The sequence below is a fragment of the Pan paniscus genome, chromosome 21 (assembly GCF_029289425.2).
Source record: "Pan paniscus chromosome 21, NHGRI_mPanPan1-v2.0_pri, whole genome shotgun sequence".
NCBI lineage: Eukaryota > Metazoa > Chordata > Mammalia > Primates > Hominidae > Pan > Pan paniscus.
Window position 1 is genome coordinate 13,513,799 of NC_073270.2, and position 24,522 is coordinate 13,538,320.

The 24,522-nt window shown below is 39.9% G+C and overlaps 1 long non-coding RNA gene across 1 annotated transcript in view; it reads left to right on the forward strand.

Annotated features, from left to right (window-relative positions):
* LOC103784790 (uncharacterized) overlaps nt 1-24,522 on the forward strand; it is a 590,306-nt gene that overhangs the window by 457,590 nt on the left and 108,194 nt on the right. The window contains exons 3-5 of the long non-coding RNA XR_008622252.2: nt 6,642-6,735; nt 11,542-11,644; nt 19,700-19,800. This is a non-coding gene — a long non-coding RNA (uncharacterized LOC103784790). The remainder of the gene's footprint in view (nt 1-6,641; nt 6,736-11,541; nt 11,645-19,699; nt 19,801-24,522) is intronic.

Consider the following 24,522-nt stretch of genomic DNA (forward strand, 5'->3'; position numbering starts at 1 on the left):
CTCCAAAGTTGAGTACATATACTTGCTACGTCCTCTTGTTGGACTGATTTTTTTTATCATTATAAAGTAACTTTTCTGTCTTTTTTAGTGTTTGACTTAAAGTTTCTTTTATTTGACATAAGTGTGGCTAATCCTGCTCACTTTTGATTTCTATTTGCATGGAATATATTTTTCTATCTTTTCACTTTCAATTTATGTTTTTAACCATGAGATAAATCTCATAAGCAGCATACATATGAGTCTTGTTTTTGTTTCTTTTTAAAAATTCAATTAGCCACTCTAAATCTTTTAATTGAATAATTTAATCCATTTATATTTAAGGTTATTATTGATAGGGAAAGACTTACTCCTGCCATTTTGTTAATCTTTTTTGGTTGTTTCATTTATTTTCTGTTCTTTCTTCCTCTCTCGTTATTTACCTCTGTGGCTTGGTGGTTTTCTATGCTGCTAAGCTTTATTTTCTTTCTCTTTCTCACTTGTATATCTCCTATAATTTATCTGTTTGTGGTTACCGTGGGGCTAACATAAACAGTCTTGTAGTTCTAGTAGACTGTTTTAAGCTGACATCAACTTCACTTAGGTTGCATAAAAATACTCTAGACTTTTTCCCTTCTCCCCGATTTAATTTTTGGTACCCTTAATTTGTGTATTTGTCTTTTATGTGTTCTTGTTTCACTAATTTTAGCTGTTAAGGTTTTTGAGCTTTTTGGCTTTAAAACTTCATGCTAGAAAATTGAAATAGTGACATAGCATCATTCCAACCCTGAGTTATTTTGAGTATGATTATAGATATGCCTATATTGATGAGTTATATACTTTCACATATTTTTATGATAGTAATTATCATCCTTTTGTCTTCTGTTTTAGCACTCCCTTAAGCATTTCTTCTAAGACCTGCCTAGTGATGATGAATTCCCTCTGTTTTTGCTTATCTTGGAAGGTCTTTATCTCTCTTTTGTTTCTGAAGAGTAGCTTTTCCAGATACAGTATTCTCTGCTGAGTTCTTTTTTCTTTCAGCACTTTGAGTATATCATTTTATTTTTTTCTAGCCCTGAAAGTTTTCTTTTGAGAAATCTCTAATATTCTAATGAGCATTCCCTTATATGTGACTTGATGTTTTTTCTCTTCCAGCTTTTAGAATTCTCTTTGTCTTTGACTTTTCACAGTTGAATTATAGTGTGCCTCAAGCAGGATCTTTTGGAGGTTGAATCTGATTGAGGGTCCTCAGTGGTCAAGGCAGTGGGTGTATACGCAATGATGGTGAGAACTCTTTCAGGGAAACTTATGGGCCAGGAGGAGGTTCCTCTCAGTGCTGAGATGCGCCAGCCTGGAAATGGGGTGATGGACCTTTGAGTTTCCTAGATCTAGATGTCCATACCTCTCCCAAGACTTGGGAAGTATTTAGCTATTAGTTTGTTAAACCAGTTTTATGTCCATAATTCCTTTTTTTCTCCCTCTGGCATTCCTATAATATGAGCACTTGTTCACTTCATAGTGTCTCAGAATTCCCATAGGGTTTTTGTTTGTTTGTTTGTTTGTTTTGACAGGGTCTGGCTCTGTCACTCAGGTGGCACCATCTTGGCTCACTGCGGCCTCAACCTCAACCAAGCACAAACAATCCTCCCACCTTGGCCTCCCAAGTAGCTGGGACTACAGGTGTGTGCCACCACGTCCAGCTAATTTTTCTGTTTTGTGTAGAGATGGGGTTTTGTCATGTTGCCCAGGCTGGTTTCAAACTCCTGAGTGCAAGTGATCTGCCCACACTGGCCTCCCAAAGTGCTGAGATTACAGATGTGAGCCACTGCGCCTGGCATCAATAGGCTTTTAAAATTCTTCTATATATCATTTGAGGTCAACACCAGCAAAGATTATGGGAGTTCTCAGCAGCCAAGGTTGTGGGTGCGTGCAGTGGTGGTGAGGGCTGTTGGAGTCCTCTGTAGTGAAGGCTACATGAGTCCACTTGTTTTCTTTTCCCTAACGGCAGAAGTTAATGGCTAATGGGATTCCTTTTGGCACCAGGTTTGGAACGTGGGCACACTTGTGTTGGCAGTGGCACCAGTGGCCAAGGATCAGGCTCTCATTACAGCAGTGGCACAAGTGTGCAAGGCACAGCTGCTCACAGACCAGCCACAGAGCCAGGGTCAGGAGCATGGGTATGCATGGGTGGGCCATGCCCAGGTATGTTTGTAGCAGCAGTGGCAGGAGATCAAGGATGCTGGCGGCTCCAATCTGGGCTGGCACAGCAGTATCCCCTTCTCTTGTTTGGGGGCCAAGGGGGGTTTGTGGCAGCTGTAATGACTATTAAGGTTCTCAGCAATAAAGGTTGCTGTGGTCCCCAGTGGCAGCAACTGTGTGGCTGATACTGATAGCCCGTGCACTTCATGTTCCTAGCCATCTTTAAACACCTGCCCCAAAAGGCTCGGCAAGCTGGTTGCTCACCTTGCTCTATTATTCTCCATGAGGAAAACTCATGGTTCAGGGAGGTCCCTCTCAGTGATGAGATAAGCCAGCCTGGAAATGGGATTGTGGAAGCAAACTGAAACTGTTCTTACTACACTTTCAGTATGGTTGTTCCCCATTTTTCTTTGCTCCACTGTGTTCCTTTTTTTTTTAACTGGACTCCTGAACTTTTAGAGCTATTTGTGCTCATGGGTACATGTCTAATTATTTGCTGTGGGGCAAGGTAAAGGCTGGGATCTCCTACTCTGCCATCTTGCTGATGCCACTCCTGAAATTGTTTTTTAAATTCCCTGAACAATGCCAACAATAATTTTCTCAATACTTCAAGGTCCATTTATGTTTTGCCTTCTCGATAAAGCCTTACCTGGTTACTTTAGTACTTGTTTATCTTCTAATTCTTTGAGCTCTCTTACTAGCAAAAAAACCTGTGCCAACAATTTAATTACTTAATTATAAATGAAATCCTGTTGTTTTATATCCTTTTTCATTAAAACTATTTTCTATTACTCTGTAACAGGGACCACAGGATTCAATGGAAGTTAACTAGATCTGCCTGATTTTCAGTATCAGTCAGTTATTGCCATGATGAGTCTGTGTAAACAATCATCTCAAAATTCTGGGCTTACAAGAGCAATCATTTATTCTCCCTCTCCAGCCTGAAAATTAGCTTGGAGTTAGCTAGGTGGCCCTCAGATTTGACAGCTCTGTTCCACAAGTTTATCATTTTTCTTACACCAGCAAGCTATCTGGGGCTTGATTTCCTCCTTGCTACAGCAGAAGCACAAGGAGGCAACTCCATGTGCACAGGCACATTTTAAGCCCTTGCTGGTATCATATCTGCTAATATTCCGTTGGTCACACTAAATCACATGCTCAAGCCTGAAATTAAGGGTCAGGTAAATCTAGTCTGACTGTAGAGAAAGAAAATGCAAAGTCACATGAAAAAGGAGTTGACTGTAGAAGGAGTCGGGAATTAGAGCCTTGTAATTCAAGCTACTATTTTACCTACTAGTTATACAATCTTGGACACAACATCTATTCTCTCTAAATTTGGTGAACACTACCCTCTTTTTAGTGATAAGTTTTTCCTGATCAAGTCAAGCTAATGAAATGAAGCATCTTGCACCATGCCTGGCATTTTCCTTACAAATTGCACCCAATATGTAAAGTACCTGATTAGCACTGCACTGGACTTCCTAATAGATAGCTTCCCAGCCAAAGAGTGGATTGCTTAATGAAGCATGAAATAGGAGCAGAAAATGTTGAACCAAGGGCTGGGCAGCATGAGATAAAAACCTGAACCTCTGCCACCTCTATGATTCTTTTCATATGGATTCTGAGCTCCCTCTCATCCTACAAACTGAACATCCTATATGCTTATTTTTCTTGTTTTTGAAGCTAGGGCCTAGGCATATAATGAGATTCTGCCAGTCAATCCCACCCTTACCCATAGGTCTTTAACCCGTAGAGCTAGTGCTACTAAAAATAAAGGCCCACAAAGAGTACTTTGTTCAACAACTGTAGCTGCTGTGGCAATATCTGAAGCAGCATTAAAAGTAGTGTGAGACTTGGATGTGAATGCAATAAGTCAAGTTTATTGGAGTAGCAATAGGAACAACAAAGCATGCACCCATGTTAAGGACATATCAATAGCTATTTCTTCCACTAGTACATGGTTTGGGTATCACCCTTGGCTGCAAAGCTTTAAGTGTGGTTCTCTGATGTTTTGTAAGCTATCCAGCATTATCTTTAAATTTGTATTTTCTACTTAAATATTATCTAGTTAATATCATAGCTTGCATTTATAGAGAAATTGGTAACAAAAGTAGGCAGGTAGCCTAAGTATATAGTCAACAGACTGGCAAAGAAATTTGGAGAATAAATTGGTCATCTGGCCTTGGCTGTGGCTATTAGCAGTGAAGGTATAATTAGTATTCAAGGATGGGATCAGGAATAGCATGGAAAAAAGTCAATATAATGCTCATCTATGGTCACTAAAGATAAAAGCACAGCTTTGGGAGATCAGTTGGTTACTTCCATAAAATAATATAAAAACATTTCAAAGACTGAACGGTATTGTGTCTAATAGTACTGGACTTGAGAAAAGATATCAACAAGGTCACGTTTCTTAATTTTCACCTCAAAACTTAGGCTGAAAACCAGGAGTTTTCTCTCAACTGATAGAATTACTATCACTTTCTATGAATTTTTAATCTCCTCTTCCTTACATCCAGGTCTAAAAATTAAACAAAAAGTTGGATCCTGGTGGTTGTTAAATTACAGTGCCCACCTACTTTGTGGTATCATCAGGTCTTTTAGAGAATTGGTCAGGAAAGATAAGAACTAGAATAGTTCTACTAACCTACTCAAATGAGAGTGAGTATTTAAAATCTTAGGAAATATCTGAAATCTCCTATAAGATCCCAAATCTTCACTCCCATTTAAGCAGCTCTGGCTGGCAGAAACAGCTCTTTTCCTTTTTCTTTCTTTTTTTTTTTTTTTTTTTAGTAGACGGAGTGTTTCTCTGTCACCCAGGCTGGAGTTCAGTGGCACGATCTCAGCTCACTGCAACCTCCACCTTCTGGATTCAATCAGTTCTCCTGCCGCAGCCTCCCAAGTAGCTAGGATTGCAGGCATCTGCCACCATGCCCGGCTAATTTTTTTGTATTTTTAGTAGAGACAGGGTTTCATCATGTTGGCCAGGCTGGTTTTGAACTCCTGACCTCAAATGATCCGCCCTCCTCAGTCTCCCAAAATGCTGGGATTATAGGTGTGAGCCACTGTGCCCGGCCAGAAACAGCTCTTTATTTCTCTCTGATAGAGCTACTTGGACATGTTGAAGACCCTCACCTGAGGAAGTTCTCTTGCAAAGAGAAATAATCTCTTCTCACTTCACTTCATCATCTCTCTAGATTTCAAATAAAGTAATATTCCAACATATTTCAGGGGCCATTTATAAAGCCACATATAGAAAGAAAGGAATGACCACATAACAAACAAAGTGTAATATTATGCCAGTTTCCATCAAAAATGTTAATAAATATGTGTAAGAATTGATTTCAATAATGTGAGATAAAAAAAGAAACAAAAACAATTTTGATCTGCCTAATTTTATCAACATGAATGAATGTTCCAGAGATGTTGATTTACACAGTTGCCAGTGGTGCTGACAGTTTGGTTGGCTGAAATCTGGATCTGAATATTAAAGTAGATTTATCATATATGACTTGCTAGGCCTTTCCAAACAGTGTCCCTCAAGAGAGCCCAGAAGACTCTTCCTTCACTAGAACTTGAAACTTCCAATGGTGAGGAATAGAACTACAGTGATGATCTTTGTATTCAGAGAGCTGGTGAAAGGTGCTGCTGTTAAAGATGAATTCCCCTGATTCCAGTGGGGAAGCCAGGATCTTGAGTAAGTAACAGAGGCCAAATTGAGGCACCTGTCAGAACCAAGGTGAAATGGTTACCATTCCAGTTGCTAGGCAGCACACCCACAGTTCTAAGTAAATACTCTGACCTACAGAGAAATTTGAATGGTAGCTAATTTGTCAGGAGAGAGAAAGCGCACACTGGTGAATATAAGACCCTTGACCCACTTGAAATCAGATCATATCACTCAATTCTTTCCTCTTCCTCTGCCTTCTCCTCCTCCCCCTTTCTCTTCTTCTTTCTTCTCTTCCTCCTCCTCCTTCGCTTCTTCCTCCTCCCCCTTCTCTCTCTCCTCCTCCTCTTTCTTCTCTGAACAATGAAGAGGAAAACAAATGACAGAATAAGAAATTGGATATTGTTTACTTCTATCAGATCTTTTGTTTTGATACATCAGACTGGTATCAAAGATCCTCATTTTCTTCAGGTTTCTATCAGCTCAAACTGAGGCCTCACTCTACTTCATTACCAAATATATTTAAGGACACAGGGAAGGTTTCCTCTCTGTGCAAGATTCTTTACCTTATTTAAGATATGGACACATACAAATTGGGCAAGGATCTCCAATTTCCTTTTTTTTTTTGAGTCAGAGTCTCGCACTGTTGCCTTGGCTGGAGTGCTGTGGCGCGATCTTGGCTCACTGCAACCTTCACCTCCCAGGTTCAAGCGATTCTCCTTGCCTCAGCCCTCAAGTAGCTGGGATTACAAGTGCCTGCCACCACACCCAACTAATTTTTTTCTTTTTCTATTTTTAGTAGAGATGCGGTTTCACTATGTTGGCCAGGCTGGTCTCGAACTCCTGACTTTGTGATCCGCCCACCTCAGCCTCCCAAAGTGCTGGGATTACAGGTGAGCCACCATGCCTGCCCTCCAATTTCCTTTCTAAAATTAATTTTAACACCAAGTTCTTTGAACACTGCCTAAGACAAAATAAATGCTCAATAAATATTTTTAAGTGAATAGATGTCTTGGAATATGCTATAATTTTACTTCTTACACACAATGGATCTTAAAAAAAAAAGATGATCCAGTTAACTGGGAGTGTGACAGAGATAAACAACTTACAAGGGAGAAACGCAGGAGTCTGAGAGGTGCTGCTTTTAGCTGGGCTATTCTACAGCAGTGTGGTGTTGACAAAGATGCTTAACCTCCATGAGTCTCATAGATCTCTGAGTAAAGCAAGTGGTCATAGAAGACATAGCTTTGGTTTCTTTCAGAATTTGTATTCTGTGATACAGGATATCTCTGCAGAAAGCTTTTACTTTGAGCCCAAATCTGTGCTCTGGAAGTCCTCTTGTAGTGTTTTCTTCCTTCTGGAGCCACGTAAATGAATATTACCCTCTTCCACCAGACTAACAAGTGTTGTTTCTTCCAGGAAAAAACGAACAGTTTCTCAGTACCCATCCAGCTCTAGGCCTTTCCAAACATGTTCCATAATCTCGATCTTTAAAACAGTTTCTAAACATCAAAAATCTCAATTTTTCATCATCTGGGTTGCCTCCCTGTGGAAGTCTTCTAGCTTGTGATCTGGCTTCTTTGGGTGAAGTGTTGCAAATCTAGCAATTTTCGAATGCTGCAAGGTAGATTGGTAAGATAGCCCTCTCGTTCTGGACAAAGAACCTCATCAATGCAGACAGTTTTAGGCCCAGTTCCTGGTGGGCAGAGCCTGAGATGGTAGCATAGGGAAGTAATTATTTGGGCAGTTGTTTTCAGAAGAATGAGAGTAAGGGAAACAGGTTGTCTAGGAGAAAGAGCCAAGCAAGGATGCTGTCTCAGCTGGAGTCCATGCTGATCCCATAGGAAGTGCTAGACAGTGAACAGCAACACAGACTTGAACCCCATTTCCAAAGGCAAAGGATCCTGTAAGTCTCTTGCACCTGTAATTCCATCAATCATTGGCTATAGGCTACCAGAGAAAAGTGTTACCGTTCAGGCAATGTGGCTCCTAGCAGCCAAAGGCAATTCTCAGTCAATGGGGTCAGCTCTGAGCTATTTAGCTGCCAACACTCATAGGAACTAGGGGATAGAAGCATCAGCCTAATAAAGCAGATCTGGGCAGGGCACCAACAGTGACTCTACAGTGCCTAGCGTAACATTGGCTTCTATCAGTTGCATCATTTTTTTAAATTTTTATTGGCTTTCTCATCTACTATAATCAATAAGTATTTTTCCATACCTACTGCTGTTCAAGGCTACATACCTCTTACTGCTTTTGTACAGATTAGTTTGGTAACCTAAGTAGAAAACATTACTTTCCCCGCTATTATGTGTCACCTCATTACATTTTTCCCTTCTATTCCTGTATTATTTTGGATGCTGCCTTCCAATACTTTCTAAATTATTTGATTTCATGTGTACCTTTGTTTGAGCTCTAGTTAAAAACAGACTGATTTTGTCAGCAACATATAGTGTCTGTTCAGTCCCACATACCAATGGCTCAATATCCAGACTGTCAAGATCAAACCCAATGAATGTCTATCACTGTAAAGTCGTCATTTTGCTTTCTTGGAAATATAAGTTTGAGGATAAAAGGCTTCATTGGTTCAAAGAAAATAGCTCTGTATTCCTCAGATCAAAAGACTGTTATAGAAATGTTTGGATCCTCCTCCATCCCCGATTTAGAATTTGATTTTAGAGCATCGAATAGCTAAAGACAGCAGGGCTCTTTTGGCTGGCTCTTTGTTGATCAGACTTCTGATCAACAGCAAAATGAATCAGTCCTTTCATGGGAACCCTGAAACCTCAATGCCTGAGAGGTTAATGTGGACAGTGTCTGGTTGCCTGAGGTCCAAGCTGTACTTTCTGGCCATGTGGGTAGTTAATGCAATCAAGAATAAGATTAATTAAATTAGAAGTCTGCTTTTATTGCTCAGAAAATAAAAGGCAAATTCAATACTCCTTGACTGCTTGGAGATGGAGGTCTGACTCTAATGTGATCACTGCTGGATAGGCAGAGCCAGACGGCATGTCATTTAGGGAAGCAGTACAATTCCGACGATTATAGGTGACCTCTATATTGCATTTAGAACCTTTCAGTAAGCAATCAACATAACCCTAATTCACCTTGACAGGTTGCTACACAGGTCTGAGCCTGGCCCCTTCCGTTTTGCTCCTAAATACGCTACTCAGGAACAAGTCATCCCCTCCAATTTGCCTAGAGCCCTGTTGCTCTGTCATGCTTAAGAAATCTTAAGCACCTGCTCTTTTCATCTCCCCAGCCCTTTCCCAGAATGACCTACTTAAGGAATTTTCTTCCGAGGGAGTATATGTGTGAAAATCCTTCCCCCTGGAGTGTTGAAGGAGACCAACCTATACAGAATCTATTAAGAGGAAGACACAATATATGCTCCATCCCATTATCCTTTGAATTAGACCCTGTTTCTTATAAAACATTGACTTTATAAAGAGAGATACATAGTTTTGAATCTTCCCTCAGAATTTACTCATTATAAGCTCCTGTACAATTATTTAACCTCTCCACACCTCTAAATTGACACTCAAGATACCCATCTTTAAGGTTATCTGAGGGTTAAAAATAGTGCAATGTAGCATTCATTGGAAGTCTGTTAGGTTTTTAAATTTTTTGTTGTTTTTATCATTAACCGAAGTTACAGAGACTCAGAGAGACCAGGTGACTATCTTAAGGTTGTTTGCTACTGTTCCTCCCTTACTTTTTTCCCTTTCGAAAACAGCCTCTATGGCTAATTAGTAGGAATAAGTTTTGGAGTTCTATAGCACTATAGAGTGACTACAGTGAACAATAATATATAGCTTCAAATGGCTAGAAGGAGAATATTTAGTGTTCTCAACACAAATGATAAATGTTTGAAATGATGGATATGCTAATTACCCTGATCTATCACTATACATTACATGTATTGAAACATCACTATGTAGCCCATTATTATGTACAATTACGGTTAGTCAATCAATTTTTTAATCTAAAAAAGCTTCTTATAAAAGTGAATGATATCAGTCATTTCCACATTAGCATGAATTTAATTCTATGTGCCACTCTGCTCAGATTTGAATATACATTAAGCCAGAGGTTCTTAGTTTCAGTTGCACATTGGAATTACCTAATATACTTTATGCCTGGGCCTCCACTTCTAAGGAAGGGTGAATTATAATTAGTCTAGGATGCTGCTTAGGCAGAAGAATGTTTAAGATCTTCACAGTGACTCCAAGATTGAGAACCACTTTCCTTCCAATCATTGAAGGAAATTCTTTGGTCAATGTTAAGAAATTTCATGGGGGGCTGCAGGACCTCTGACCTCTGAAAGAGTCAGAATCTTCACATATCAGGCAGGAAACCATCGGGGCCTACCCTAGGAGTTACTGCCATTTCAGGACACTGGGAGGAGCTTCATGAAAAGGTTGAATGATCTGCTAAAAAGGGAGCAAACCCCGCAGATTAAAGATTACAAAGTGCTCAATGGCTGTGCCTCATGTGGGTGTAGCCTGGCCCCAGGTGCATTTGGCATGGTGCCCTTTGGGATGCACAGCTTGGCCCTGGATTGTCATTTATTTTTTCTATGCCTATCTCCCCAGCTAGACTCAGCTTCCCTGGCATTTTTAAACACCCAGTTAAACTTTGTGAAATAGATTTGGGACACTCTCCCGAAATGTTTTTCAAAAGTGTTTGATTCTAACCGACTTTAGAGTATGATTGAGGAAAATTTGTAAGCAGGCCCAGGAAGAAACATTTTTAAACATATCACCAGTTTTTACAGGACAATGAGGATCTTTTGCCTTTAAAATATCAACAAATAGATCTTTAGGTCTTGGTAAACAAAATTAAACAGCAGCTAATGGATAGATAATTGTATTATTAATTCTTCTGTCACTTTAAACGTTTTCTAGAACAACATAGAAAATAAATTAATTAATTTAAAATTGGCAAACAAGGAGATAAATGAATTAATAACACTGATTTCTCATTCCCTTACAATACTGTTTTCAGAATCATTTTAAAACTGTTCTTCAAAACAAAACAAGACAAAATAAGACAAAACAAAAGTGTTTCTTCTTGTAACATTTTCAGGATTCCCACTTGTCTGATCTAGCCCTAGGCAGAGTGTCCCTACACTAAGAAGTCAGAGCTTAACGTGTGGATATGTTGGATAGCTTGTTTTTAGAAAGAGACATTAAAAAGTTTCCTTTTTCAAATTTTTTAATCTAGTGCCTGTCAAAAAGTTATTTACTTCAGTTAAATTTAATCTTACCTACTGCATAGTAATGATGGCATTTTAGGACAAAAAGAGACCTTAGTTTTGTCCATCAAATGCCCTTACTTTGCAGATGAAGAGACTGAAAACCAGAGATGCGGAGGAATTTGCCCAGAGCTGCCCGCGAGCTATTAACAGAATAGGGCTCTGAATTAAGCCTCCTCAAGACCCCATTCCTTGCTTGATTCATATCACATATTGTAGATTTTCAAGTTATTTGTTTTGAAAAAAAAAGGGGAAGGGAGGAGCAGGAATATATTTTACATCAAGTATGGACTTGTGAACTCCTGGTTATTAAGTCATCTTCTTCCAGATAAGTCCCTTATTTTTAGAAGACCATAACTGTGCCCATGCCAACCCACCCTGGGTGGCATCCATCTTTTCTTTCCTTTTCTTCCTTGTTATTGCATTTGCCTTGAGAATACAGCACAAGGCCACACCAAGAAAAGATGGAGAGAGAAAGAAGCTATGGTGTAAAAAAGAGTAATGAGGCTGACCTCTTCTGAGTGAGTGCAGTGCTGATCTAATTGGTAAGTCTATGTCATGTCTACCTCTCTCACCCTGTCTTCATCATTCTTGTTGAGTTCCCACTGTGTACATGGCCACATGTACTTCTGAGGCAATTCTTCCAGCAACTGAAATAAATAGCAGCGAACTCAGCCAAGGAATCTGCAGAAATTGATAGCCTCCTAGAAGAAGGGTTGGACAGCAATGACGAATCAGTGCCGTCCATCAGCAGTCACTAGGAACAGGGAAAATATTTCCCCCAGTGTCTTAATCAGTTAGAGGGATGTCGTCTGCCTGATTGAGAGTGAGCAGAAAATGAGTAGTTGTTTCAATCATAATTTGTTATCAGCCACTGATCTAAACAGAGAAAGTTAAGTCACAGCAGCTTGACCACAGATCAAGGCAGGTGTTTTGTTTAGCCCTGTGAAGAGATGCTAATTCAGCAAAGAGAGAAATGAGAGCTTTCTTCCAGATGCTCAGTTATTACATTTAATATAAAATTTATAGCCTTGCTTACACAGAGGATCTAGGCCACTAGAATGGAGATCAGAAAAAGGAGCACCACATTACTTTCTGGGTGTGGGAAGAGGAAGAAGGGAATTTTGTCCTTTCCATCCTGTATTCTGAGCTCATTCCTAGCACCTTTGCCTGGCTTCCCCACCCATCGTGCCAGGGCTGCTGCTTCTGGGCAGGGCAGCCTTCCCTGACCACTCAGTGCAGGGTGTCCCTGGTCCCAGTCACTCCTATCACATGGTCCTGTTTTCTTGTCTTTGTGGCATTGATCATCATCCAGAATCATCTTAATTTCTTTACCTGTTTCCCACTTTTAGAAAGTAAACTGCACAATAAAAAGGGAACCGATGTTGCTTTTGTTTTTCCTGTCACGTACAGTGTAGCCTAGAAGACAGTAGCTATGCGATAAGAATTTGCTTAATGAAATAATTATTTCATATGAGGTATTAGCTTAATTCTTTCCAAAGAGCTATCATCGGGTTGGGTTGTAGAAGCAAAGGGAAGAGGTTTGCAGAGCCAGGCAGGCCTCAGAGCTCAGGTGATCAGGATGTTGAGAATGGAGGGGTACCATCTGATTTAGACTCTGGGGTAAGGAGTGTCCAGGAGACACTGAGGAGTGTGAGAGCAGCTCCCAGGCAACTGAGACCAGAAAAACCTGGAAACAAGCAAACTCATGCTTCACCTTAGAAGGTTTCTAGCTTTATTTGTCCTTTGAAGGCAAGACAATATCACTAGGACTCACTAGTGTAAGACTTGCCTTTGTTGTTCAGTGAAATTCCCTGGCTGGAAAGGGAGAGAAATAGAGAGAGAAGAAGAAATTCTAATAGCAGGCCCTTGTTAATCTTCAGTAGGCTTTGCATAGATTGCTACTCCCTGGGTTCATGGCCTTTCATGACTGGACACTGAGGGGGCCACAAGATAAAAGCTAATCAAAAAGAGTATAAAGCATTCTGATTGGCATGTAGCAGTCAAGGTGTACAGACTAATACTCAACAATGGTGCAGGCTTTTCAAATTAACGGCGACATTTCCCCATATCTTAAATGCACCCTCATCACCACCATTAAATAACACTAAACATTTAAAGTGTTCTCATTAAACTAGGGAAGTCAGATTCTTGGGAGGGCATATGTTGTGCTAGGAGATAATCTAAGTATAAATATGTGTCACCTTCTCAGCATTGGTGAAACGAGGTTGAAATTTTATATTTTTAAACTCATGAAAAGTTTAGTTCTAAAGATAGGCCATGAGAATTTCAAGAAATGTGCTGGTGGCTGGGCTGTTTAGGATGGAGCCTCTGGTCTCAACAATTCTTGCCTGAGCACCTTCATAGTCATTTAGAAGCAAGCTACATCCCTCATTACCTTTATCATTTTGGCACCTCTTTTCTCTTATGGATTTGGAATGTCTGTATCTATACCAATTACGAATGAGATGTTCAGGGGCAACAAATATTTTATGTGTTCATCTGAATTTCTCAGCCCTTGCCGTTAGGATGCAGACAAATAAGCTTTAATCAATAGATGATAAGTAGCAGCGAGGGATGTCAATTTATAGCTGAGGCAGTGAGGAGAAGAAAGAGCAATTTCTCGGCAACTTCTTACCCTTCTGTCTTCCTCAGTAACCTTGGGAATTCCATGTTGAGATGGTGGAAATGGGACATGCAAGGAGCGTGGATCCCTGAGTTACAAGGTGGAGGAGAGCTCCCATCAACCTGCCTCAGATTCTTCATGAGCCAGAAATGCACTTTTATATATAAAAGTTTAGTAATGAACCACTGAGATTTTATGATTTTTCGGTTGCCACAGCATGGTCTAAGCTATTTTTTTCTAATACTGCACTTGAAATCACATCAAATTATAGGTACCAGCTGAGGGTTATAAATCTTTGTTTTCTGACTGATCATGGAAATGTTGGATCTCGGTGTGTCTGTAGAGACAAGTTTGTAAAGTTCTGCTTCTGAGACATAGGAGACTAGGCAGGTTTATTCAAATGCCCTGGTAGGAGTTTCAGTAGACCCCCAAAGTAAACTTTAAGTTATTCTTTGCTTAATTTTTCAAACTAGGTCTGACAATTCTTAAGTATTCATTTAAAATTATCTGGGTATTAAAGTCTTTGAGCTTTAAATAAAAAGAGTAGTGAGGGACTAGAAATACAAAAAAAAAGAGTTAGGCCGAGTATATCAGAATCACAGTTGCTGTTTGAAAGGCCTCATCTCAACAGAGCTGAAAGAGCATGCAGAGCTTTCCTCATAACAAGGGGACCTAAATCATATTCCCATTGGCGAGAGTTCCCAATCTATTCTATTGAGCTGCTGCTATGCCCAACAAGAATATTATATTGCCTCTCAGGTTAAATTGTATTGCAGGAGGCTGGCAAGAAACTCAGTGTGCAAATCAAGCTTCAGATGAACACACTTGATAGAAAATAACTGAAACAGGGTAAAGGTCGGGAGTTGTAAGAGAGTAGCAGAGCTTTGGAAACACAGGGCCCTCAAATATTTCACCATTTGTCAGAGGCAATAATGCAGAATTATACACTTTAGGAAATGAACACAGTGAGCTAATCTTCCTCTTGAGAAGTGAATTACTTGCTCATCTTTTGATGCTGTATTACCTTTCTCCAGGCATAGGATTCCCTTATAAGCAAGGGCTATGTCTTAAAAATTTATCTTTGCAGAAACTCAATACCAGAAGTATACTTACAATAACAATGACTATTTACAGAGCACTTAATACAAGTCAGTCTCTACTGTATGTATAATATGTACATTAATTCTCAAAATAAGCCATATAGTAGGGGTTATTTTTAACTCCAGTTTATAGACAAAGAAACTAGGAACCTCAAGTTAGGAACTTTAAGTAAATTGCCTGAGGGCACACATCTAATGACTAATGAAAATGGATGTGAACCCAGGTAGCCTGACTCCAGAGTGTGAAACTTAACTATTGTGCCCCAGTGCCACTATTAAGAATATTAATGAATGAGAAAAGGGAAGAACATAGTGGGCTGGATGAATGGATGAAAGTAGGGATTTTAAAAGGTGATCAAAAAAAGAATGAAAGAAAGGAGGAAAGGAGTACTGGAAAAAGGCATGGAAGGTCGACTAGAAAGCAGCATGGAGGGAGGAGTTAAAGGAGGGATAAAAATGGATGAAAGAAGGGTTGGAAGGAGGGCTAGAAGGCATGATGGATGGATGGATGGATGGATGGATGGATGGATGGATGAATAGATGGGTGGATGGAAAGAAACTAATATAATTGGATGGATATACATAACAAATAGAAATCTTTTTTTTCCTCTGCCTTAATGGAGTGTCCAATATTGCTGCTGAGAAGACTCCTGATACCCACAAAATAAAGATTCAAGGCAAAGATGATCGGAGCTTTCTCGAGAACCATGCAGTTTGATTAGCAACTTTTCTCTACCCCTCTCCTCATGAACATTAAACCTGTCTGTTATCTACTGCCCAAGATTTTTTCCTTCAAGGCTACCCTGGACTATTTTTTAACTGTATATTATCTCCATAAAAGGCATTGGAGACCCCAGGGTCCTGACTTTCCTGTGCTCCTCAAGGATGCAGAAAAAACACCTTAAACACATCAGTTTTGGTAGTTACAGAGGAAGATTGTACAGCTCTCTGTACAGAGGTGCTGTTATTAAAGTTTTCTTGTAAAAAAAAAAAAAAAAAGATTCTCTGCGCTTAACACCCCGGCCTTTTGATTCTCCATTCAATCTCTCTCCATCACCTGCTACCAGCTGCTCAACACCCTTTGAAAAAAAAAAAAAGAATAATTTTGTGTGGACATCTTACACAAGTACTAAGAGATTCGTAGATAAGAAGGCAACAGCATGAGTGTTGTTTATCAAGCAAAACTGCTTAGGTTGGTTAAGTTAAATATTGCTATGATTTGAATGTTTCCCCCACAACTCATGTTGAAACTTAATTTCCAATGTGGCAATACTGAGAGGTGGGGCCTTTAAGAGGTGATTAGATCATGAGTGTTTTGCCCCCATAATGGATTAACTCATTTATGGATTAATAGATTAATGAGTTAATGGATGATTAGTGAGTTATCCACTAATTGCTCTAATGGGAGTGGAACTGGTGGCTTTATAAGAAGAGGAAGAGAGGCCTGAGCTAGCATCACACCCCTTGGCATGTGATGTCCTGCGCTGTCTCTGGATGCTGCAGTCTCCCCCAGCAAGAAGCCTTTCACCAGATGGGCCCCCTCAACCTTGGAATTCTCAGCCTTCGTAACTGTAAGAAATAAATTCTTTTTCTGTACAAACTGCCCAGTTCCAGGTATTATAAGCAACAGAAAATGGACTAAAGATAAGTATTAAAGGACAGAGTATGTATTGACAAATGTAATGATTGAATGGTCTTTCAAGGATCTGAAGAGGTACTGCAGCTGTCAAAATGGAACCATTTCCCTTCCTCGCTGTGGCCCATTGCAGAATTTTAGGTGAGATAGTGAAGTGGGGATGTCAACAAAAGCTAAGCTATCAATCAAGTTACACTATGGGTGACTGGAACTTAATACCCCCAGAGAACACTGATAACATGTATGGATAGGGACCCCAGGGCTATCCCACCTAAGGCATGAGGGACCTGGTAAATTTACATAGCAAATTCCATTCGTCATTAATTGAAGGCTGCTCTGGTGAAAATGGGTGCCTCACTTTCCAGCATGTCCTGCATGCTACATGGGTGTGAAGGGAGGCTCCAGCAGCCAGAAAAAGACCTCAGGCAAGGAAGTGTAAGTGCTGGGGGTGGTAGTGGGACTGGCATGCCCTGAGTCTATAAGAGCACAGCCATATGGGCAGAGCAATGAGTGTCCCACACAGGGCTTACCCAACCTCATTCAGGACTGAATCAAGAAGAGGAATAATTATAATTGTTGCTTCCACAATGTCTCCAAATCACTTAATGTCTGTAGAGTCTTAATGCAGCATTGTGAGCCCTATATTATTAAATCTGGCTTAAATATGTGAAGACTCAATTATTCAAGAAGTTAGTTGCCTTCCCCAAAGTCACAAAACTACAAAGTGGTGGCATCAAAACTGTGGCTCAAATCTTCTGGCTTTGCATTCAGGCCTCTTTATACTATATTTATATGGTATTATACAGACAGTCCCAAAGTTAGGATGGTTTGACTTATGATTTTTCAACTTTATGATGGTGCAAAACTGTTATACATCTATTGTACTTGAATTTTGATTTTTGCTCTTGTCCCAGGCTAGCAATATGGGGTAGGATACTCACTCCTGATGCTGGGCAGTGGCAGCAAGCCACAGCTCCCAGTCAGCCATGTAATTACAAAGCAAACAACCAGCACTCTACAGCGCACTGTGTTGCCAGATGATTTGCCCAATTACAGGCTAACGTAAGTGTTCGGAGCACATTTAAAGTAGGCTAAGCTAAGCTATAATGTATGGTGGGTTAGATGTTTTTGATGCATTTTTGACTTAGGATATTTTTAAATTTATGATGGCTTTATCAGGACTTGACCCCATCATAAGTCAAGGAGCATCTGTATGTATGCTGTCTGTGCTAAACTCAAATGGAAGGTACACCAGAGCTTTCTGCCCTTCAGTAAAATCTAAACGTGGAAAAGGACAGTGTTATTCCCAACTCCTAAGTATGTGCTGTGATTACTCAAGGTTCATGGAGGATGTGGCCATGCTGCTCCGGATGATTCAATCTCCATGATGATTGCTTTGCCACTTCTTAGTACTACATCCTATTACAGCTTTGAGTTCTTTGGGAGAAGTATTTAATTTCAGTTTATATTTTAAATAGAAAGGAAAGCAAAAAGGCTGTGAAATTGAGACATGGGGCACATTACATATGAAGCTATTTATCAGTGTATTTCTGGGAGACACTGGGCAGGGTAGACAGAGACAATAAATGGTAAGTGGAGGTTGGGCACTGGGGTCATGTAATTGAATCTGAAGGGAGAAGCTGCTACAGTGTGGCCTCCATTGGTACTCCCACTCTCTCTTGACCACCCAGGGCTTTCTCACAGAGAGTCCATTTGAGCCTCCCATCACCCTTGCAAACACTCCTTCAAACACATCTGTCTATTTCCTCCAGGGACCTTGCTCTGTGCCTGATAACTGGAATACCAACCCATGTGCATCACCCACTGCCTAGGAGGTTTCCCTTCCCAAGACATTCATTATCCTTACCTGATACTTTCTAGAGATTTAAAGGCTTCCACCAAAGGAGGAGATGAGCAGGACATGAGGTGCAGGGGAGAGCTCTCTGGAGCTCTCTGGGGTCAGGAAACCTTTCGGTACCTCTGCAATCAAATAATCTTTCAGGCTATAGCTACTATTAGTATAAAGCTACATAATCTCCTGTCCCAAAATTCTCACAACATTCCAAATCTTGGATAACTGTGCTCTCTTTCTGTATATATTTAAGAGTGTATAGACATGTATGTGTATATATATTTATATACATGTATATATATAATTTCAATAACTTTTGGGGTAGAAGTGGTGTTTTGTCACACGGGTGAATTATGCAATGGTGAATTCTAAGATTTTTGTGCATCCATCATCCAGGTAGGGTATATTGCACCTAATGTGTCATTTATTTTATCCCCGGCCTCCCTCCCACACTCCCCCCTCTGAGTCTGTACAGTCCATTATATCACTCTGTATGCTTTTTTATATTTGTAGCTTAGCTCCCACTTGTGAGAACAGACTGTTTTTGGTTTTCCACTCCTACGTTATTTCACTTAGAATAATGGTCTCTAGCTGCATCCAAGTTGCTGCAAAAGACATTATTTTATCCCTTTTAGTGGCTGAGTAGTATTCCATGGTGTATCTAGAACACATTTTCTTCCTCCCCTGATTAGTTGATGGGCACTTAGGTTAGTTCTCTAAATTAGTACTGTGTTATTTTCATAAAAGTGATTTGTTTTATCTCTAGTCATGGGTTATTTATACTTTTGTAGGTCTTTTGATGGAAACAATCACACATTAGAACAGATTCTTTAACCAGACCATATCTTAATTTATATTTATAGAAAGTCATTTTAGATGCACAGGTCCACACACCTGGACAGTCTCCCCTGCTCATCCTTCACTCTTAACTAAATGACCCAGTTTTCCTGCAGCTCACATGTGACTGAAACCATGAGAGTCTGGCAGGGTAGAAGGAAGCCAGACCTGCTGTAAATCTGGGGTATGCACTGCCAGAAGGCTAACGTTACAGTTTATAGATGTTAAACTGGCAAAATGCACAGTGTGTCTTATGTACACTCAACAATTTCTAACTACTGAGAGTAGGATGGATGTGTAATCCATATGTTTCCTCAGTGCCACAAGTCATGAAGAAAGGAAAGGAAGAGGGGCGGAGGGGTGGGGGGGAAGGGAGAGAAAGAGGGAGAGAAAGAAGGTCAGAGAGAGAAGAGAGTCCTATTTCCTATGGCAGTTCTCACACAACAGTTTAATACAGATTCACTCCACCTGCCTTCTGCAGCCTGTTTTTGTTTTTTGTTTTTTTGTTTGTTTGTTTGTTTTTTAACTTCTCTTATGTTCTCTTTCTAGAGGTTTGACCAAGGAGGAAAGAATGGCAGTTCCACATCATGACTGTCAACTGAGCATCTCAGCTAAGCCATGTAACAGGTGAACTGGAAGTGTCTTTACTGGTGGGTGAGCCAGGCTTCTAATTTTTTAGTTTTTATCCTATTGCTGCGAACGAGTCTGTGACTGTTTTCTTTTAGGCTACACCTGCTCTGGGTAATGGAGGGAAATTGCCTGAAAAAGAAGTTGCCCATTGCAATTTCCAGAGTAACAACGGGCTTGAGGGAAAAAAAAAATCTATTTAAAAAGATGTACTTTTCAATTATCTTGTGCCTTGTGTACTGCTAATGGTACTGCTTGTCAATTGCTATTAATGAGGATAGTTCTAATAACAGTCACATTCATCTGTGATGTTTCTCAACCAACTGTGAATAAACATGCCGTAGGTCTTCCCTGTTTCTCTTGATGGCACAGTCTTGGTAATTCTTGTAAATGTGAAGCTGCCTCTGGCCCAACTCGACAGACCAGTGTACTGGGGACAGGTGCTGAAGCCAGGCGGGAAGGCAGCTGTCTTCCTCAAAGAACAGGCACCAGCCTAGTTGCAATTCTCTTCCCATCACTAGAGGACTCAGGACATTTGTGTTCCTTTCAGAACAGGTGGGGGAGAAAAGGAAGCAGCAGCAGCAAGGAGTTTTCCCCAGAGAAAGAGGACTGGCAGTGTCCGCGGCAGGGAGGCAGCATGCTGGCTTGGTTTCCATCTTGCTACAATCCCAAATATATCCATGAGTAGGGAGACAGTAGTGGGTTTCCAGGGGGAGATGGAGAAATGATGCTAGTTAATGTCCAACACAGGACATTAAAAAATAGAAATAGTGCCTCTCCCTTATTCACTCTGTCATAAAATTACCAGAAGCTGAAGTTGTGAGAATGGCCGGGGAGCTAGGGGGGAGCATGGGTGTGACCATGCAGGACCCATGGCTGGGACCACCTGGGGGCAGCCAGGTATATCCTGGCCACACAAACTGCAAAGCCCACTGCTCGTTTCTTTCATTTGAAGTGTGGAGGGGACGTGATAAAAATGGAAATGACCCTTTGTTCAACCAAGAGGCTGACCAAACCACCAACTGAGGCTTTGATTTAAAACTTGCCTAACTCAGAATCAATTGTGGTAAACTGAGGCCCATTGAGACAGTAGTTTATTAGTGAGAAAATAAAAAATAAAGGTTTTGTGCCTATTTTTAATTGGCTTAGGATTATTAAATATCCCACAGCACCTAGGGAGGGTTGGGGTTAAATTTCATTTACTTTCTTACTATCGGCATTTAGCAATTAATATAAAGGCTCTTGGACATTCACTATTAAAGCTATTTGGACTGTATAAAAGGTGATATGAATACTGATTTTTAAACACATGTGCTATATTTGCCATTACTGTAGAATTTTTTAGGTGATAAGGATAAACTACATCACCAGGTTGACATTCCAATTCAGTGGGTATCATGGAGGGACTCTGTGATGTTCCAGAACCTGCAGCTGCTATTATTATCTGATCTGTCTGGTGTGCTACAGTGGATATTTGCCCAAACTCATACACATTTCTCTGCAAGGTCTATTGAATGTCGCTGGTATTCGTAACATAATAATTAAAATGAATTGTTGCTCTGGTGGTAGAATGAATACACAGCGCTGATTAATCCACTTGCAGAAACCCTGAAATGAAGATGAAAAACGTAATAACAGCCACCCTTAACATTAACCCTGTGGGGCTTTTTATTAATTGGTCCAGATTTAAGCACAGCTTTTAATCAACTTGGAGGCTTTTAAGTCTACATCACCAGAACTGCTTGTTCATCTCCAAGAACAGTGAATTAAATGATGAACAAATGTCAGGGAAGGTCCTTTTAAGAGAGCTCATCTTAGGACATTTCATCTACAACCACATCTTATAATTAAGCAGTGCAGCCACGCACCTGATCAAGCCTATATCTGGAGACAATTTGCTTTCAATTTTTTATAGAAGAAGGAAGAAGGGATATCTCCATGCTGTGGATGAGACACTCCTGAATCTATACCTGGGTAATTCAAGCCAAAACAAGCACTCTTGTGAGAGAGTGGTGCGGGGAAAGAAATCTTACCCAGACAATGGATTCAAAACACCAGGATAATAAACTGGCCAATAATGTTGATTTTAGCAGAGGTCTTAACATGTTTGAGTTTCAAGGAAACCTTTGAAATGTTCTCTCCAGAACAATGAAAATATGAACATATATGTCCCAAATGCAAATGAAGTGCAGGGGGTTATGGATTCTTGAATGTCTACCCTCTGACTGAAAGGTAGGAGACCCAAGTCAGATATTTTCATAACAACTAGCGGTGTTTCTTTGATAGGCCTCTCTACATCTGTTATTATTGGTTTGTTGCCTGTCTTTCATGTTGGCCTATAAGCTCTCTGAAGGCAGAGGATATGTAATCTGGGTTCCAAACATGATACCTCGAGGCATGGTGCCTTGGCATGCTGCGTATTTTTGAGCTGAAGGAGATTGTGAGGGTTTCAGAAACAAAAGATCTCTCTGCCCTTCTTCCACTCTACTTTCTCCTGTCCTCCTTCTCCCCCTTTTGGGTATAAAAACTAGAACCCCTTTCCCCAGAGAACCAAGCCATACAACCTAGGAAGGTCACTGTCTGGCCTCCTCCATGTGCCCCTGAAGATCCTCTTGTGACAGGTGTCCTGTTCTTCGTGGGAAGGAACGCCATGCAGAGATACAGACAAGCATATGAACATATAGACCTTGCTAAAGTATCCCACAGTTTATTACCATTAGATCACACCCCTTGTGTCCAATGACATTTCCCCACAACCATCACTTATTTCATCAGACTTCATATAAAAATACATCGTTTTCCCTGGGTCTTTGGGTCTTCATTTCTGAAGACTCCCATGTCACATCGAACATTGTTAAGTAAATTTGTCTTTTCTCCTGTTACTCTGTCTCTTGTTATGGAAGTGTCAGCCATGAACCTTGCAATGGGTAAATAAAAGATATCACTTTTTCTCCCTTACAATCTTGATTACTGAACCCCAGCATATAATGCAAGGCCCAGGACATAGGTAGAAGTCAACATATATTTATAAAATTATAAGGAAGTATATTTCTCTATTAAACATTTAAATTTCTTGTCTAAGACAAAATAATGCTAAGATTAAAAAACAGAAGAAACAAATTTCCAAAATTAAGAGAAAATTGATTATTCCCAGGCCTCCAATACACATGGTTAACTTTCACCGTAGCTGATTTACCTAATGATAATGAACTCATGGAAAGCAGTGTTTGTAATTATATCTGATTCATTTAGTTCTCTAATCAGCACTGTTCGAACCTCAGCATGCATAAGAGCTACCTGGAGAGGTTGTGAAAGCATAGATTGCTGGATTTTACCCTCAGATATTGCTATTCTGGAGGTCTTGGGCTTGAAGTTCTGCTTTTCTAACAAGCTCCAGATGATGCTGACACTGCTGGCCCAAGGACCGCACTTTGATGAGCAAGGTTCTAAATTAGCCCATGAAGCGATTCTAATGATCTCATTTTACAGATAAGAAATCTTGAGAGTCACATCAGCCCCAGGTAACACAACAGAGCTTGAGGTCTGAAGACAGACCATCAGACTATGGTTTATGTTTATGAGCTTTTACTCTATGGTGCAACTCTACATGTTGGGCAGAAAAGCATCCTCTTCACATCTGTACTTTGTATTTCTCATAAGGTTCTTCTTTAGGAGATATGGCTACAAAGTAATTAAGCTCTTAATTAGTTTTATTAGAGAAACACTGTAGCAGAAACACTTATAGCAGCATTAACTCAATTTTAAAGAAAAAAAGTACATCTCTCTAAATCTCTCAATTTTATCAGAGGTTTCTTTTTGCATTTTTGTCAAAAGCATGGTAATTTTTAAATGAATGTAATCGTGGTGAATGTAGAATTTGTGCTCAATTGTATTTAAAATATTGAGCATTTTTCATTAGGTTGCATTTTTCATTTGGTTGCATTTTTCATTAGGTTGCATTATTTTGATGATGGTTAAATAAATATACTAAGATATGCATGTGCAACTGAGTGTTATCAGTTCAATATAATTACCTTGAGAGGCTATAGGTCTACTCCATTGCAAGGGAGTTAATCAAACATATTTAGGATATATCTTTTGAAAAACTGTCTGATTTAAAATCTCATTCTTATGAAATACTAAATTCGAACTCATTTGTGAGCTGTTTTCTCTTCCATTAGCCCTCTTTTATGCATGTTTTAGAGAACTAGTTTTCTAGAATAGCAGTGTTATTCAGCCTCAATATTGGTTTTGATCATAAAGGGATTACTCAAGTTACCCATAATTATTAAGCTTGCTTGGCTGTGAAGGACTTTTGCCATTTCCAAAATGCAAATGTATCTTCAGGGGATCAATACTGGCCACTACTGAGGATGTTTAAAACATGCCCTAGGGGACATGGAGAAGACGTACATGTTGTGGTGTGGACGGTTCCCTACTTTACGGTGTCACTCCAAAATTGACCTGTAAATCCCTATAAAAATGTACTTTCTTTAGAGTGGACTAGTCTAAACTTCTTATGAAAATATAAATATATGTAAATGATATATTCTCATCTATTTATATGAGCAATTCAGTAGCCTAGGTCTACTGGTCTCCATAATGCTACAATAATGAAATCATTTTGGTACAGGGGCATGCACAAAAACAGGGTGAATGAAAGAGAAAAGGGCTCACAAATGAGTTTGAATTCACTATTTCATAAGAATGAGATTTCAAATCATTGTGAATTATAGATATTTTAG